We start from the raw sequence: 14,005 nt of genomic DNA, 5'->3' as shown, positions 1-14,005 counted from the left end.
ATATGGGAATTTTGAGTCATTAAATACAAAAGATTTTTTTATAAAAGTGAAATAATAATCTCTAAATGATCACAGTGGAAAAAAACTTTTAAGACAACAGTAAGAAAGGAAAAATAACTATCAGAAGTAAATTTTTCAACAAATTTTACCTAACTATGGCATAAACATAACTCTAAATCTTGGGGAAAGACAAAAAACTGGATTTTTTTTTGCCTGAAAGCAGACAGAAAATTAAAATTCTGCATAGTGAAGATTTCTTCCCCTTTTCTAATACATACGTGTTATGGTTTTGATATGAGATGTCCCCAAAAGCTCACGTGTGAGACAATGCAAAAATATCCAGAAGTAAAATGATTAGATTATGAGCATTTTAACTTAACCCGTGGGTTAATCTTTGGGGTTTGTATTTTGTCCCTGGTTAGTAAAGCTCTCTCCCTCAGTTTCCTGAGCTGCCTTCCTTCACCATGCCCTTTCACCATGATGTTCTGCCTCACCTTGGGCTCGGAGCATGCACTGAATCTCCAAAACTATGAGCCCCAAATCAACATTTTCTCCTCTAAGTTGTCCTTATCAAGTGTTTTGTTAACAGCAATGGAAAAGCTGACTAAAATAATATGCATCTGGACACTTTTCTAGTCTGAACTGAAATTATACATGGCATAAATTCTCATAATGTTCTCAGGGCAAATTGAAGCTACATACATTGTAAGATCTATTTGAAAAGGTCATGCTAATTGAGTCTTCAGAAGCATCTTCTGACCATCAGAGGATTTGCATCAAGTCCTAGGGGAGCTGCCACAGATCCAGCTGGGAAGAGAGAGGCCCAAGCCATCCTCAGATCTCTCCTAGTTTCTTGGTTACTGTTTGTGGGAATTATTAAGCTTTCACTTCCAACACACTTTTCTACACCTCGTTCTGAGACTGGTGCTCTTCAGTCCACAGTTCTGCTTTGCCGTCTGGGTCCCTACTAGATTTTAGGGGGTGAATGGAAGAGGGGAAGGCCAGAAGAAGAGGAGAAAATTTGCTCCTACTGGTCGGCCTCCTGGATATATCTTTTCTCCTTGGGGCTTTGGCTTCTATCTAAGTCACCTAGCAATACTACTTTTGCCAACCAAATTAGTTCCTTCCAGTAGCAGAAGGTTGAAGTCTACCACTCACAGACCTGAGGTATCACCTGAAAGATTCTGGAACCAGTGTCTTCATTTCCCTTTCCAAGACCCATGTTCTAGTTGGCCAATACCCATTCTCAGAGGTCTTTGTCTCAGCTTCTCAGGGTCTCTCTCTGAACTCAGAGACTCAAACTAAGTGGCATCCACACCTCAGAAGTCACTTCTTCAATATTCTCTGTTTAGGCCTGGGGATGTAGTTCAGTGGTAGAACACTTGCCTATTTTAAAATTTCTAAAAATCCTTAGCAAATTGGAACTCAAATCTTGTAGCAATAAATATTGCCTTCAATAATAATTTTCCCTCCTATTGCATCATCTCTCTTGGCCTCATTTAAGAGTGAAAAAGGAATCGGAGAATGAAATCCCTTTGGGCAGCAAAGACTAACAGAAGGGCTATTAGCGATTAACTTAACTCCCTCAAGGAGAGAGCCCTTTAGTCAAGCATTCTTCACTAAAGACTGCAGAACAGAGCATCCTCAAGTCGCCATTATTAAAAATTAAACTTACTTTACTCAGTAAATGGGAGAGAAAAGCATCAGACACCTGTGCCTTTGCTATTGTATGCTGGAATACAACTACCCTAACAGCCATTCACAGTTCTGTCAATGTGCCTAAGTATTAGATCCTACCCTACACTTACTACTTATTGAACCCTTGCTATGCATCATGTCTTGGGTAAGGATTTTAACACAAATGTTCTTATTTAACCTCATATGTACTCCGAAATAGTATTCTTATGCCTGCATTACTTATCAAGGAACTGAGGCTCAGATTGGCTAAGGAACATGCATATGGCCATGCATGATAGTAAATCGAGATAACAAAACAAAATATTTGTCTTGATTTCTTCTAGAAACAAAAGCCAATTCTCCTAGGTGTTTTTGTATCATTTCTAGAGACAGTTATTAAATCAATCTCTGGGACAATTGTTTACCTTGGAGTTGAATTAATAGACCACTAAGGGATCCTTTCTTTGGGGTGGTATTATGCCTAGATAAGTAGGGACCTCTTAGAGCATAACATGACTAGATTAACCTCTATTCCTCCACTAGCTGCTACATTCACACACCCAGAAGATAGCTCTTTAAAAAACATAAATTTTAACTAGCTGGGCATATACCTGTAATCATAGAGACAGAGGAGACTGAGGCAGAAGGGTCACAAGTTCAAGGCCAGCCTGGCCAAATAAATGAGACCTCATCTCAAAACAGAAATAAAAAGGGCTGAGGATTTAGATCAGTGGTAGAGAACCCACGGGTTCAATCTCCAGTACTGAAAAAAGATTAATTAAAAAATTCTTTTTATAAAAGAAGACTGCATTAGAGATTGCCAAGAACTAATTTAATCATTAAGCCCACTGTACTCTAAAGAACATCATGCATGAGATAAATCTAGACAAACACTCTCCATTATGCAGATATTTTCAAGTATCTGGCTATCTGATGTTATGTAGACAGGCTGTCTGAATATTGGCATAATTTTTTTTGGCTTTTATTTAGGTATTTGGCATTAGACTTATGCTTTTCTATACAACTACTTGCCAGGCTCCTTAGCCATGCCACAACTTTCATGGCTTACAAACAATACATAAACTTATATGTAAATTCCATTGCCTCTTACGCTCTTCTTGACTACTGCAGTTCCTCTGAATTAAGGATCCATAATTTTGTTTCTGTATGTAAATACATTAAACGTTAAGGTAAACATATGGTTTGGGAGTTGCATCTACAAATAAGATGGAAAAAAACTAGAAATTTTTAATGGATGCTGAATTATCTGGTTAAGAAAGGAGGTTGTCCACTTGGAAAAGAAATAGGGCGGCTTTACCTCTGCAGATTTCCAAAACCACAAATCTATTTAAAACCCCAAGTGGAAAAATCTACGTGCCCAATCCTGCACGATGAGTACAATTTGGAGTCTTTCTTTACTAAACACATATGCTTTAGAAATGTAAAGATAAAGGGGGAAAAAAACTGCAGAATTTCAGAACTCAGGAAAAATGCCCATGAAGGCTACTCTTATGATGCAGACTGATGGCAAGTAACAGGGTCATTAAAACCAGCTCATGCATGCAGAGTTGTTTCCCAAAGAGCTGTAAATAATATCAATCTGATGAAGCTCAGCATTAGGCTGAGTCAGCAACCACCCCTGCTCAGTGTTCACCCATTAATTGTACATATTTGCACTTCTTTAACATCAGCAAACTTCACAGTCTAGAGTGGCTTTTTGAGATATGCAGCTCTATTCACACTTCAATAATACATTGAAGTTCCCTGTGAAAAAGTCCATGCTAAGTATTATCTGAAAGCTTTTTTTTTAATGCAGTGACTATATTTCTAATCACTCCTCCATATACTCTGATTTATGAGAAAGATCATTAGTACTTTAATCTGTTAGCCCTATACTGATAGCCTTGCTAAAGAATTATTTCACTGCTATTAATACCTCTCCTGCAGAAATACTTTTTTTGAGGTGGATATGCCTGTATAGCATCTTGGCCATATAACTAATGCTCAATAATATGCTGAAGAGCATGTGTAGGAGGTTGTCGGTTGCAGGTGGGAAGAGTAAAGAGAGGGTTCCAGAATAACTACTAGTTTCAGTATAGCATTTGTTATGTTCCAGGTTCTGATCTAAGCACTTTAAATCTTTCTTCATTCAGTCTTTACAGCACCCCTAGGAAGTAAGTCCTATTATTATCCCCATTTTACAGTCAGCATAACAGAAACAGAGGGTTAAATTAACTTGCCCAGTTCATACAACTGGGTAGTAAAGCTGTGATTCAAACCCAGGCATGGCTCTTAATTGTAATGTCATATGGCCTCTTGTTAAAAACAAGAATATTTTGAAAGGTTATTACAGTGGAACAAAAAAAGATGGATAACTAGCCTTCCAATAAAGACTGTAATCCAGCAGGAAGCAAAAAGGAAACGCTTTTTAAACCTGCCTCCCGCTATCTTATATGATAGAGATAGATGAAGAGATAACATACATACATACATAAATTAAAACCTTCATAAATTCAAGGAAAACCACATCAGAAAAACATTACATTTGTGAAATAGATTTTTTAAAAGAAAAAAGTTTATTTTTCTAATCATGAAATCATATGCCAACTGAGATACAAGGCCTCAAAAATAATTTTTAAAACTGGGAGGAATTTAATACAGAACTGCATGAGCTGGATGGATAGCTCTTACCTACTCAAAACTTCAGGTGATTTATTTTCATTGTGTACCAGCCATTTATACCTCCATCTTTGCATGTAATAAGAACCTGGCAATAAGACTTTTTCTATATATTATGTGATAGTCAATTCAGCCAATGGCTGGGGACCTCTAATATGGATATATGTCTGATACTGTGAATATGATATGTTTCCAGCTTTTCCCCCATGGTTAGAAACTGGAAAGAAAAGAGAGACACACAACCTAACACTAAAATCAGGTGACCTTTGGTAATTGCTAGTCTATAATAGAAAAAAGGGTGAGACCTCTGGAAAATGTCATGGAGGAGTTGAGATGTGAGATGTTATGTAAGCTGTAGCATATCAGTAGGAAGAAATGCAGGAGGAGGGCAGCTGGAGGAGGGCATAATGAACAGCACCAAAGACACGTTGGATCTGGAGAGTAGGCAGAGATCAGCTTAGGTCTCCAAGACGTTGGAGAGACAGGTGGGTAAATTATGGCGTTGTCAATAATGCTAAAGAGGGTAGGGATGGAGCTCATTGGTAGAGCACTTTCCTAGCATGTGTGAGGCCTTGGTTTCAATCCCCAGCACAGCAAGAAAATAATAATAATAATACCACCCAATAGATAACCTAGGTATAGGCTACAAGAACTCAAGTCCTTACTTAAGAAAGCTGGCTTTTTATTCCCAAACACCAAACAGAAAGACCAAGGCATAAAAGCACCTGATTCTTTTTAACTACCCAACTCCTTTTTGAAAGTGAGAAAGATCTAGTAATAACAACATCAATAACCATACACTTCTTTTTTCACTGATTCCACTTAATTTTTTTTGGGGGGGGGTGGATAATGCAATGGGCCAAGAGTCAATAGAACCACATTCTAGCAGTATTTAAAATGTTCACAGCGTGAGCTTGGGCCAATTTGGTCCACAGTTTCCTTAGCAATAATGCAAGGCAGCCAGTGGAATGAGCCTGATGAGCAGCACCAGTTCTGTGGAGGACGCTAAGAGAAGAAGAGCCCTGTCTCGCCCGCTTTGTGCATAAATGGGCTTCTGCATTTAATACAGACTGTCTAAGTGGGAACTGTATTCTGCAGAACTCTCACCTGAAGAAAATAGTCTAAGCTTCAAAATCCATTTGAGAAACACCTTACTGCAACACTTCTAGTGTTCCTTTAGCTTTTACATTCTATAAATCCATGCTCATTTTAAAGATACATTTCTCATTGAAACATGCACCATGTATATATGCTCCTGTGCTTTTAAGAATGCATTTGATAAGGCCTGACATGAGTTCCAGTTTTTTGTTTTGTTTTGTTTTTGTCTACCAAACAATATAGTTTATTTTCTCATATTTGCTTATGGACATGTAGGAAAGCAAATAAAGGAACACTATATAAATTCAGAACATGGTTACTGGTATAAAATAACAGAACTTTCTATAGAAAGTGACTTTACTGATTTAGTCATTATCCCAGCTATTCTTGATATCCTGGAAAATACAGGAGAATATCCAGGTCACTGGGTACCAAGTTTGCCAAATCCTCCGTCTTGCTCCATTAGTCCTCAACGGCTCAGAGTACCCTTCCGCAGGAAATTGCCTAGTCAGCAAAATTGCCTGCATACAAAGATATATGTAAACATTAACTGACCAAGGATGAATGATTCTTCTTGACCTCCTGAGCATTTTACTTGGGCAAGGTCTAAAGGAGAGGGTAATATTCCAGCCAGCAATAGGTCTGAAATGAATATCCATGTTCTTGACTTCCAGAGACAAATTGGCTCTGGTCAAGAAAGAGAAGTATAGAACTCTTCTTGTGCAATAATAAACCTTACACAAAACTGGAAATCTAAAGATAAATTTTAAAATTCTCCCTCTCCTCTATATCATCTTAACTCCTTACAACTATACTTTCTCAGCACTCAGTGCCTTTGTGTTTCTGACCATCTCTCAGGTCCTCTCCCAGCAGCTGAGATGACATGCTCAAGCCCATTTTAGAAGTGCCAATTGTTCTATTATCTTTATTCACCTCCCTCTTCTCCTGGTGAGGTCTACCTTGAGTGACAACGACTTGTTTAGGAATGTTCTCTGCTCTCTTTCACACAGGAAATATGGCAGCTTGTCCACCATGTTTCAAGGAAGGAATCAATGTGACTAAGACATAATCATGAGAGAGGGTCTGCCAGCTGGTTCTGCCCACCAGTTAAGACCAGAATCTTAATAGCAATAGCCAGGAAGTCTCTCATAAAATGTGTAGATTTTCCTTCCCTTGAACTTAGTAAGAAAAGTAACATTGATTAGTCTAAAAAGATTGAAACTAAACTAGAATTTAAATATACTTTGTTTTACTATATAGTTGACTTAGGCATAAGTGCATTTAGCAGAGTATAAATGCACAGTTTAGGTTCTTATGTAGCATTCCAGTTTCCTCATCACTAAAGGTCACTAAAAACCCTTTGTCAGCTTTAGCTGAGAGAATGATTTCTGTTCTGATTTGGTGTGGATTCATATTTACCTTGTATGGTCTCATCTTGCAGATCTTCCACACAATGTCACCTACTCCTTTTCTATACCAGTCTGCTATGGGAATGAGCACATTCTTATATCTATCCATATTCCTGGGCATAGTCTCTATATTTACTCAAAGCTCAAATTTTAATAGCAGTATTTTGACAAGTCTTATTCCTAGGAAGCTTTGTTTACCTCCAGTATACAATCCTGAGTTACCTATTTTCTCCAAGAATCTTGTGTGCAAGATTGCAGGCTCACACACGCCTGCAGTCTCCCAACCACTCTTCCTCACTTCCTATGAGTTCATCCTGATCAACACTACCACTGCACAGAGGTGGTGGTGGGAAATACAGTCCTTTTTTTTTTCTATAAGAGTAGAAACTTTCAGTGTCAAGAAATACTTTAAAAAAAAGGACTCTTCTCTAGAGTAGAAATACTAAAACTATAGATGTTCTATTGTGATGTTATCAAACCTCACTAGGCTACTATTTAACATGGACCCCTGAAATCCTAATTTCATATACAATTGCCTCCTTAAAATTTCACTTGGATACTTAAAAGTCACTCAAAATGACATTTCAAACAGAAGATTCTTAAATTTCACCTCATTCCTCAAGACTAGCTTCTGCTGCAGTTAGCCTCAGTTCAGTAAAATAGCAGAGGCAGTCAATCAGTGGCTGAAAGAAAAGACATAGGAGATAGATTTCTCCCTTTCCTACTTTCCTCATTCAATCCATGAATAGGAGTTGTAGAATCAACTTCCAAAATATTTCCCACCTGACTCCCTTCTCTCCTTTTTTTCAGCTACCACTGAAGTTCCAGATGCCATCTCCTCAGCCAGTTCCGTGCGATGACCTCCCAACTCTTCTCCCTACTCCTGTATCTATATCAACTACAGATCAAAACAGCATAATGTTTGTATAATATGAATCATATCATTTTACTACTCTGGGTACAACCCTTCCCATAGGACTTAGAATAATTTGATTATTATCCATAAACCCTATGTAATCTTACCTCTTCCTCTTTCCCCTGATCAACTTTTTCTCAAGCTCTAAATACAAGCGGACAATAACCTCTTCTCTGCCCTGTCCCATAGCACTTTGGATAGGTGACATCTTCTCATTCTTTAAGCCTCAGTTTAACTGTCACCGTTTCCTTGCCCTATCATCTAAAGTGACCTGGTCAGACTTGGTGACATTACCCCAGTATTCCCTTCACTGCTTTTTCGTTGTCTGTTTGATATTTGTTCTTTTGGTTTTCAACCTGTCGTCCACATCTAGAAGAAAAGCTCCATGAAGACAGAACCTCGCCTGATTCGTGTACCACTCCAGCACTCAACACCGAGCAATGCCAGCCACAGGGCGGACTCTAATAAATATTGACAATATTGATGAATATTGGAATTGGCTCCGCCTCTTCCTGGATCTTTCTAAAGTTACTTACTCTCCATTGCCTTGGTTTCTCCATCTATGAAATGAGGGAAATAGTACGATGTCTCTCATCTGGGTTATTTTGAAGGATAACTAAAATAACATGTAAAACCCTCACAGACAAACTTAAGTATTTATTACTGTTATTTAAAAAATCAGTGAGCCACATCATGTAAGCTTCATTACCAAGTAGTCACTATCAGGTAACAAATGAAATTCATAGGGGCTTTATCAACCAACCATAAAATTCTAACAAAGGGCATATTTGAATTCATAGCAAATGGTGTGTGAAATACATGTAATTAGGGAGCCGTGAGGGTCCCATCAAACTCTTCTTCAGGACTTACTTCTCTCTCTAAGCACAGGGTTGAAACTAACTGAATTACAGTGTTTGCTTGAAACTGTGGCCATTTAACCACTCAGCCAAAGTGAAATTAAAATGGAAGCACAGAAATATCTAAGTTGGAAAGTTACATGAGATTCAGACAACCTATGTAAAAGTATATTTGTCCCCATGAAGAGTAGCAGGGAATGGGGACTGGGGATAGGGCATTTTCATTTATACTGATTCATTCATTGAGTCTCTCCTAGTTAGGGGCTAAGGAAGTCTAAGACATTGGGGACAACTGAGTACACTGAGAATAAAAGAAAACCCTGTTCTAGAGGATCCTAGATCATGGAGGGAAGGTGCTCTGTAAATCAAGTAACCAATGACCACACCAGGAGTCAAGCAAAATCTCTGGAGGTTGCTTGACCAAGATGATCATTAACTAGAGTAGGTAGGAGGCCAGTCCAGAAGGCTTCCTGAACTCCTCATTGACTCTGACCCGGAGGCTGATCTTGTGGTCAGGAGCACTTCCAGAAAATCAGGAGATCTCTGAAACTAATCTGGAGTTTTGGCTCTGTTCGAGGTACACCTAAGCTGGCCCTGAAAAATTCAAACCTCAAAGAAACTCAAACCGAATGTGTTATATTCCAACTTGTAAGCTGACCCTGGGGCCATCTGTGCTTCTCGGAAGTTCTCTAAATTGGAGCTCTAGAGCCAGGATAAACCACTAGGTTTTCTTGGAAGGCCCACTACCCTGCAATCACCTTTTATCTGCCTGCAGAAATTTTATGCTTTGCTCAAAGCCCAGTCTAAATCTTCTCTTCCCCAAATTCCCTTCAAGCCTCCAATATGGGTTCATCTTCTTCTACCAACCACACCCTGCCCCGATTCATTGGTTTTTAAAGTCACAAAATCCATCATATTTGTGTTTTGTTTAGTTTTGCTTTTATTCTGCTTTTTCTTCAATGCATTGCTCAGAGTGGGTGCTCCAGCACCCACTGAAACCAAAGCCCTAAAAGTGAAATGAATATGGTATTTGAAATGGAGCAGGCCTAGTAATTGGGAGAAAGGAAGAAAGTGGGCTGAACACAAGAACATATAGTGTGACTAGGTAACCTAGGGAAGGATTTTGCCCAAACCCTGGCATCCTAATCTGCCTATAATTCTTTCCACGGGGCACTTGACTGACTGGACACAAGTGTGGCTTAACTGCCATTCTCTTTGAAAAAGCAAGTATGATTTAGTGACTCATTCATAGAGGGCATGAAGTTATTTTCAAAAAAAGGTCAGATGCTAAAGAGAACACAAATGGAGCAGGGAGTCAATAAAACATTTGCCCTTTATCGGCTGAATAACCTTAGAAACCATCTCCCTCCACGCTCAGATCCTTAGCATCTGTACTGAAAAACAGAGATAATGAAGTTTTCTTCAGAGGACTAAGTGTGGGAAGAAGACATTTTGGAACATAATGCTATTCTTTTTTTTTTTTTTAATTTTTTATATCATAATGCTATTCTTCCTGAGTCATCATTGTTCAGCCAAAGAGGGAGTACAGGGCTGCAATATATTCAGGGGAAGAAACAGGAATGGGTATGAGAATAATAAGCAAAGTCTCTAAATTACAAAGGGAAGATGAGATATGGCTGTTGGGTCTTGTTCCAGTGCAGTCCTGAAATGACCCCCCCCCCCAAAAAAAACAGCTATTGAGGTGAAATCCTATCTTTGAAGTGCTAATCAATAGATTTTTTTCCCCCTAAATCTTCCCTCTTGTCCTTCCAGGGCTTCTTACCTCCTCCCTCAACCTCACCCCAGTTCCTAGGAATCTTAAAATCTTTGCCTTAAGGGAAGATTACATTATAACAAAAAGCAAAGGAAAGGAAGCATCTTCTTAGATGTTGTTTTCAAAGACTTACGCCTTTAGGTGCAGGAAGCACTTTTGACATAGACAAATGTTTAGGAGCAAGGGATTATAGGTGTTGAGCTTCTCAAATCAGGAAGATCATGGAAGGCAGAGTTACACACACAATGCCTTTGCCTCTACTTCAGACACAGAAAATATCCCACTGTCTGGGGACAAAGAAAAAGACAAAACAATTAGGGTAGGAACAGTGGTGAATCTCCAGGGACCTCTTTTGTCCCTGAAGTATGGCCAACTTTGAAAAAGGTGTGAAAAGAAGAATCTCCCCCTTATGGGAGCCTCAGGGGAATTTCCGCCTGAATGACTGGCCCAAGTTCTCACAGTGAGTCTTTAATGCCCTCTGGGAGAGGCCTGATGGGGCCTGTGCTTCCACACTCTGCCTGTCAGCAGGAACCGAGCTACTGGAGCCAATAGGGCTAGCCTAGCCCAAAGGGGCATCAAGGTAACAAGTTATACACGCAAATGACCAAGTCCCAACAGGATGATAGACACCTCAAAGCTTCCCATTTAGGGACTTGTACAGGCAACATTTAGGAACCACCATGACATTGAAGACCCTGAACTGATGGAAATCAAATGATACCACCTCCATGGAATAGGGCCTAGAGATAAAAATTGGCTTTTGTATGAAAATGAAAAGTTATGTTCTCAGACCTTGGTTTGTGAACTGAGATTCTTATCTACTGCACCTGATTGCTACCAGTTCTTAGATGTCGGATTTTGCTTTGCTGCAGCCACAGCTGTTCCTGTACTTCTTTATTCCAGGTTTAAACTTCTGCACTTATGTTAAAGCCCCAGTAGCACTGCAGACCTTTTTTATTTTTTTTTCCAAAGGGAAGTCAAATCATTAACACATTTCACTGTTATTGTTGTGAACCTAAGCATCCTGCTGTGAAGTGGCCTCCATTCGATAGGCTGCAAAGAAGATTAAAAGGACAGCAATTATGATCTTCCTCAGATGCAGGAACTGAGCTCCAGCCGCAGCAACTGAAATCTGTATATCCTGGTGCCGGCCAAGCTTTTAGCAGTTCTGCCTGGAGTCTCTCTTTGAAGTGTGTCCAAATGGGACTTTAAATCACAAACACTCGCTGCTCACACTCTCTCCTCTAGGACCAGGAAACATGCTCTTGTTTAATGGTGTCTCATCTAAGGTGGTTTTTTAGCTTTTAAATAAAAGAGATTACTCCCACTTCAAAGCTAGTTGTTCCTTGGCAAAGGGTAACACAGATTCTTGGGGAAAAGATCGAAAGAATGAAAATTCTGAGTCTTCGAGTTCCCTCTGGAGTTCCCTATTTTAGGTCACTTTCACCAATTAGCCCCCAAAGATCCTTGCTGACAGTAATTTACAGATGAAAATCCAAACCAAATGAGGCCCAGCTGTGGGGCAAAGGCTTCCATGGTAAAGCCGGGAACAGATTAGGAGTTGGCTCAAAAAATATACTAAGTATGGGAATTGAGCTAAGGAACCTCAAGGATGTTTAGGCTCCAGGGAATAAGTTCTGAGTCACCGCAGCAGTTTACTGTCTTGCTGTCCCCACCCCCCAACCCCCACCNAACTAAAACTTTGGGCCCCCACCCCAATACATACACGGAGACCCTCACACAGCTCCCTACCTATATTTGTGGTTGTAGATAGGTAGTAATTAAGGCTAAAGAACTGGGAGGGGAGTATGGTATGGTGGGTATGGTGGGGCTCTGTGTCTCTCAACCAATAGGCTCTGTCTCCCTCTGGTGTAAGAACCAGAATTAGGGAATCTCTGGTATAAGCAGCTGGGGAGGAGTGAATGGGGAAGGAAGGCACTTGGAGTCTTTGCTGTCCTTCTTCCTCCACCATCTCTCCAGAATTCTCTCCACTGCGAAGAAGTGGAGATTCCTGCCTTTGGTTTCTGGAAATAAAAATGCTGTGACTTTTTTACATTCCATCCAATGAAATAGACTGAGAATTTATATAAGTAAATCTTTTGAACCAGATACTTCATCAAGCACTAAACGTGATATAGCTCTGATTTCAAAGAGTTCTCAGTCTTGGTGGGGAAGGACTCCATAATGATAACTAACTACAATATAAGGAAGAACAGGATTTGTGTGACAAGAGATCAAAAGAAATTCTAAGTATACATAAAAGGAGAGATCATCTCTTGTGGAGGCTATCAGAAAAAGGTTCACAGAAAATCTGGAAATAGACTTCGATAAATGTATAAGATTTTGATACAGAGGTTGGGAAAAACCAATGAATATTTCATGAGACAAGAAAAAAATCACACTGAAGGCAGTACAAGTAGGAAAATATGACTCGGAAGCATATTCTATGTAGTCTGAATATCAATTCGTTTTAATTTGAGGTTTTTAGGAAAGATGTTAGACTGTCTTGATTTTATTTTATAGAGATTAATCTATCAGAAATATATTCAGTGGGTTGGAACTGGAGTTCGGAGAAAGGGATGCTGGATTAGAAGTAATAATAGCAGCCTCAGCAGAACTAATAAAGGGCAAAAAATGGGAAGAAGAATAGAGGATTTTGTAGAAGAAGGGGAGCTTTAAGGACTAGCAGATAGTTGTCAAAGATGGCCCCAGTTGATCTCTTTCCTCCTTGGACAAGCTTGCTGTTCCTTACTCCAAGAAATGCTATAAGTTTCTCCTCACTTTAATATAGGCTGGTCTTCAGACTTGCTTTGGCAAGTACATTGTAAGAAAAGTGACATTTTAGACTTCTTAAGTGATCTCCTTCTGAAACCATCTGTGATGAGGTGAAGAAATCTAGGCCAGGCTACTGAAGGGTTATCATTGGATGGAGAGAGCCCTGGGGAGGAGAGACAATCCTGGAGGCCTCTCTGCTGAGTGAAGATTCCAGGTGGGACCAGCAAAACAACTGCCTTTCTGATCTTCATTCCATTCAGAGGACTGTGAGAAATTATAAACCACTGTTAAGTTTTGGAGGGTTTGCTATTCAGCAATAGAGAGCCAAGCAAAATGGGAAAAGATGATGCTAAAACTACATGATAAGCAACCACTGTGGAAAGCATTGTGGAGATTCCTCAGAAAACTTGAAATGGAATCACCATTTGACATAGTTATCCCACTCCTCAGCGTATACCTAAATCTGCATACTATAAAATCTGCATTCTATAGTGATGCAGCCACATCAATGTGTATAGCAGCTCAGTTCACAATAGGTAAGCTATGGAACCAGCCTAGGTGCCCTTCAACAGTTGAATGGTTAAAGAAAATGTGGTACACATAAACAATGGAATACTACCCAGCTACAAAGAAAATAAAATTATGGCCATTGACAGTAACTGGATGGAACTGGAGACTAAGTGAAATAAGCCAATCCCAAAAATCAAAGGCCGAATGTTCTCTCTAATATGTGGATGCTAACACCCAATAAGGGAATGATGGAGGGAAGAATAGAAGTTCATTGGATTAGATAAAGGGGAATGAGGGAAGGAAGGGAGGA

The 14,005-nt window shown here is 39.5% G+C and overlaps 1 long non-coding RNA gene across 1 annotated transcript in view; it reads left to right on the top strand.

Moving 5' to 3' along the window:
* LOC125619791 overlaps positions 1–8,267 on the top strand; it is a 39,034-nt gene extending 30,767 nt beyond the window's left edge. The window contains exon 2 of the long non-coding RNA XR_007351383.1: positions 7,674–8,267. This is a non-coding gene — a long non-coding RNA (uncharacterized LOC125619791). The remainder of the gene's footprint in view (positions 1–7,673) is intronic.
* Positions 8,268–14,005: the final 5,738 nt, after the last annotated feature.

The sequence above is a fragment of the Marmota marmota genome, unplaced genomic scaffold, assembly GCF_001458135.2.
Source record: "Marmota marmota marmota unplaced genomic scaffold, marMar, whole genome shotgun sequence".
Classification (NCBI taxonomy): Eukaryota; Metazoa; Chordata; class Mammalia; order Rodentia; family Sciuridae; genus Marmota; species Marmota marmota.
The sequence above is the reverse complement of the archived record's forward strand: the minus strand, read 5'-3'. Positions and strand labels throughout refer to the sequence as shown.